The following is a 5,505-nucleotide window of genomic DNA, read 5'->3' on the forward strand; positions in this document are numbered from 1 at the left end:
TTGTACCCCGCCCTTCTCCTCATGGGACTCAGGGCGGCTAACAGCCTCATAAAAACCACAATACAAATACAATGACATCTATATTAAAAACCGAATTAAAAGGAAATATTTAAGAAGGCCGATTATTAAAATTATCCTTAAAATACCCTTAAAAAACCCCACTAAAAAATCCCTAGGCCAGACCCGCTTGTTGAAAAAGATAAGCAAATAGGATAGTTGGTAATAGATATAGTTTAGTCATTCAACATATATGGTGCATGCTGAAGATCTGATTAGTCTCTGAAAGACTCCTACATGAAACTTCAGAAGGATTTTACCCATCTGGTTAATAGTATAGAGCTAGAGGGACCAAGGCATTTCAAGCTAGCTTTTTAAGCTTCTAGGTAACAAAAAAAATGCTTTCTGTTTTTTGCATATGCAATTTAACCTGATGATAACCCACAATAAACAACTCACTAACTTGTTAAGGTAGCTCTGTCATGCAGCTGCTTTAAAAGCCATATATGCATCCACAGCTTAAGAGCCTGCAACAGCTTTTGAACTAGCTGTGCATACCTTGCAAAAGACTTGTTTTAATAAGTCAAAAAGAGATGCATTGTGCTTCCATAAATTGAGAAGCTTGTGTGTTGTAGCTTGTGAAAAGGATATGAAATATTGTTTTTTTTAAAAAATATTGTCTTATTTTCAAGTTTCCCAAAGATGTAACCATAGGATCCTTGTCTCTGCAATGAATAGATCAAGAAGGTTTGTGATTCATCTCCAAGAAACCATTTTCACATGAAGAAACTAAGATTCAGCTGTGATTCAGCTGTGATTGGCAAATGGATCTCAATAATTGTCTTTCTATATTCTATATTCTCACTGGTTTGTGTTCTAGCCTCTTAAAATTAATACTTGGAAGAAATGGAAGAATGTACTAGATATTCCACTCAGTCTTTCCCAGTTACCTTGTCCCAGGAACTGCATGCATAAATGTATGCATACTATATGAGTAAGTAATGATATAATATGTTTCAGGGAAATAATATTAGTTTAAGCAGCACCGTAACTTATATTCAAATGGTTAGCAGTTAGTCTTGTTGACCAAGAATTGTAGTGGTGCATTGGTTAGAATGTAGTATTGCAGGTTAACTCTGCCTGCAGCCAGGAGTTCAGTCCTGACGGGCTCAAGGTTGACTCAGCCTTCCATCCTTCTGAGGTCAGTAAAATGAGAACCTAGATCAGTTGGGGCAATATGCTGACTCTGTAAACTAGTTAGAGAGGGCTGTAAAGCACTATGAAGCGATATATAAATCTAAGTCCTATTGCTATTGTTTCTATATCCTGGTTTGTAAGTGGATAATGGTTGGACAAATCACCAATTCTCATACTCAGATAAAAGGAAAATGCAACTTACTGAAGACTTCATATAGGAACTTTCAATGTACTCCCAAAGAGGGGAAAAGAGAAGGTAGAGAAATCAACTTGTGCATATAACACAGTTGTTGTATCTGAATAGGGATTAGCTAATTAATAAATTAACTATGTACCTATTATGGCATATTCATCTTTGTTCATTAAGTAAAACATTAGCAACCATTGAGAAAAAATAGATTTGCTAATGTTGAGGTCACCAAGGAACTAAAAATTGCATATCTTCAGAACTGAACTATATTTTGAAACATATACACCAGCTTAAATGTACACATAATAAAGAGGCAAGGCAGAAATATTAGGTTTGCTTAGCACTATCATGGTCAAAACTCTCTTAAATTGCTTTCTTTTTATGCTGGCATTTAAGATAAACTCAATAAATATATATTATTGTGTACTATTCTATCTAGCCTGTATGCTCATTTTTCAGATGAAAATTATAGGTTTCTAATATAGTAGTGGATAGGCTCAGTGTGTCCTCCTGAATTATCAGTATTTTCCTCATAAGAATGCAAAGTAATTCAGTTAAATAGATCATGAAATTGCATGAGATAGCAGCAAATTATAATAGTATGTATTTTTCTTTAGCTACAAAGCAAATGCCTTTATATAAATGGTTCAGCTCCTACACTATGATAACCCTCAATTTGTGTTTATTTTACTAAGTTCTGGGAAATATGTAGTATTAATATGTTAACTTCCCTAGTCTAACACTTAATTTTAGAAAATCAATTTGGCCTAGTTTATTAAAGGCATAGATTATTGGATTAAGATGATCTGATTTCTGGCTCCAATTCAAACAGGTTGATGATATATTTTCAAATAGTTGCATTACATTTGCAGTAGGATATTTAGAGCTTTTTCCCCCCTTCAGTTATTGCCCTAATTTCCCATATATTCTCTCTGAATATAACTGATTAGGGTGATGTGAAGAGCTGAACAGGAAGTGCAGAAGTTTAGACAAAATTCTTGTGAGCCAATTTTATTGCTGTTATACATCACGGTCAATAGATTGGGGACAGCTTACATCTGCTAAATTGCAAATAATTTTTTTCAGGCATGTTTTAGGGCTCCAAATCTAAATTAAAGTGTTAGTTATTGGAGGTTTGCTTCAGAATACTGTATGTTTTGTTAGATAACTTGTTCTAAGAATGGAGTTTATCGAGTTAAATTGAGTTTATAACATTTGGTATCAAATTCCGTAGTAGTAAAGCGCAATGCGTGTTTTCAGTAATACAATCAGAGGTTGTATTAGCATCCAAGACTATTAAAAATTCTTAACTCTCTAAAAAAGTTGAGATATTTTAGATGTTATCAGATGACACATTATGTTACATATTGTGTTAGATGCTGTTTACTTGGTTCTTTGTTGCTGTGTTCAGAGACACATCATTATTGGACTCCATTTCAAATACCAGTTCAAATAAAGAGGCCAACACTGGAGTGCTATGAAATCTTTATGTCTTTATTCCACTTCTCACAATATCTTTGCAACTTGTTGTAAACTTATCAACTAATATGGATAATGCTTGGGCCTGAGCGGTGATGAATGTATCCTTGAGAGAGGAGGCATTTCTGCTATATCTTAAGGAGGAGGTAGTCTGTCTCTCTTTAAGTATCCATCCCAAGACTGTGCCACTTTGGACAACTTTTGTCCTGTCTCCAACCCTACCTTTTCAGTGGTTGAGAAGATGGTTACCTTGAATCTTCAGAGAGCCTTGGATGAATTGAATTATCTGGATCTCTTCTTTTCAGATTTCAGGTCAGAGTATGGGACTGAAACATAATGGTTACACTTGTGGAGGAAGAAGGATGGGGGTTGTACATCCATCTTTGCTCTCCTTGATTTCTCAGCAGCCTTCAATACCATTGACTGTATTATACTTCACTTATTGCCCTAATTTCCCATATATTGTCTCTGAGAATATTTTAATCCACAGATGTTACACTGTGTAACACTGGTTGTTTTCCAGGATCAGTTTACCCCTCTGACATTCCAAGACACAATAGCTTATCTTCCATAAGCCATAGTTATTATCCGATAAAGGTCATGGCTTTGGTCCATGGAGATTTCTGTGTAACATTTCTCAGTTAGATAGAGAATGAGTCGACCAGCATTATACCCCCATGCCACATGAGAATACCCTGATAATAATGACAGTGCTGATCAGCTTTGGCATATTTTGACCAACATGCTATTAGTACAAGAAAAACTCAGTTTAGAATAATGCTCACATTATTCTATGCAAAATACGGTACTATTTACAAGTCAATATATTATTACCGGAATCCCAACAACTTGAAGTTATACATAGTATACTAAGACATACTCAGTATTGAGATGGAAATTAGAATTCTGAGGCCCCAGTGTAAAAACATCTGAATGGTGAAATAGAGTATTCCAGAGTTTGTGTAATTCTGGAATATTTGCATTAATCAAAACAAACACAATAATAGCAATAGCAATAACATTTAGGCTTATATACCACCCCATAATGCTTTACAGCACTCTCTGGGTGTTTTACAATGTAGAAGCATCATTTGCATATTGTAAGTGATCTACCTACAATGGATTTCAAGAGATAGTAATCTGAATTATTTCTCACTATCACATATATAATATGAACAAACTTTCATTATGTAAGATACTTTTACTGAGTAGAGTAGAGTAGAGTAGAGTAGAGCAGAGTAGAGTAGAGTAGAGTAGAGTAGAGTAGAGTAGAGTAGAGTAGAGTAGAGTAGAGAAGAATAGAATAGAATAGAATAGAATAGAACTGGACCCTTGGAGGTTTTCTAATCCAGCCCCCTGCTCAAGCAGGAGAACCTATACCATCTCAGACAAGTGACTGTCTGCAGATTGTTGGGGGCAATATGCTGACTCTGTAAACTGCTTAGAGAGGGCTGTAAAGCACTGTGAAGTGGTATATAAGTCTAAGTGCCCTGTCAAAGTTATCAATAAGGTATAATGAATCCACAACCCTATATTAAGAGGGAGTTCAAAGTTATATTCCAAACAGGGAAATATTTATTAAAGCAGTGAACAAAATAAAAGCAGCAGATTAAAATCCCAGAGCTCGCTAATGAATTAAGCCATAACAATGAGAATTATTGCTTAGGCAGGCTTGAGGTTTCTTAAGACATTCTTCATTCATTCTTAAATGCAATTTTTATGGAGCTTTTATGCACATACGCTGAACACAAAATGTAACCATTATTTCTCTCTGATAACCTTATACATAGGTGCTTCCAGCTTTAATGTATATCAAACTGTTTGTTCATTGCTTTGAAATCACGTAAGACAATGCACTTTATTTTGAACTTTGTAGCATGAAGCAATCTTGTCAGGTCACAAAAATGTCAACTCTTTGCAAAACAACTTGTGTGATTCATTCCCTACCTGCTTGCATTTACAATGTACTCTGTTGTGCCAGTTGTAGTTTTCTTTTTGCAGCTACTTCCTGTTGGTAACAGGGAAAATACCTTTTCAGAGAACTATTGTGTGACCTTTTAGAAAAAAAGAGTGGAACATTAATAGCTATTCTGATCCTTGATTTCAGGCAGAGGGCTTGCCCAAATTGCCTATATCTATCTTCCTTAATCTGTTTGGAGCTATTGACTTCCAGATGTATTTCAACATAGTGAGAAGATGTGATCCTCTTATCTTCTTGTGCCATGATGGCTCCTAATGTATTCACACCCACTTTGAAATGTTTTGGTAAGAGCAAACTTCCCTTAGTTTCTCCCTTCTAGAGATTTTATGCTATACCTCTTTTCTTCCACTTTATGGTCATCTCGCTAGGATGAGGGGATAGCAGTCCAACACATTTGGAGAGCAGGGTGTTAGGCTGCAGGATGATACACTGGATCAGTAATTGCACATATAAACAAGTAAACTTAATAATAATAATAATAATAATAATAATAAAGTTGGAAGGGACCTTGGAGGTCATCGAGTCCAACCCCCTGCCCAGGCAGGAACCCTACACCATTTCAGACAAACGGCTGTCCAGTCTCTTCTTAAAAACTTCCAGTGTTGGAGCATTCACCACTTCTGGAGGCAGGTTGTTCCATTGGTTAATTGTTCTAACTGTC

This window comes from Protobothrops mucrosquamatus, unplaced genomic scaffold (assembly GCF_001527695.2).
Source record: "Protobothrops mucrosquamatus isolate PMUCROS unplaced genomic scaffold, P.Mucros_1.0 scaffold1784, whole genome shotgun sequence".
NCBI lineage: Eukaryota > Metazoa > Chordata > Lepidosauria > Squamata > Viperidae > Protobothrops > Protobothrops mucrosquamatus.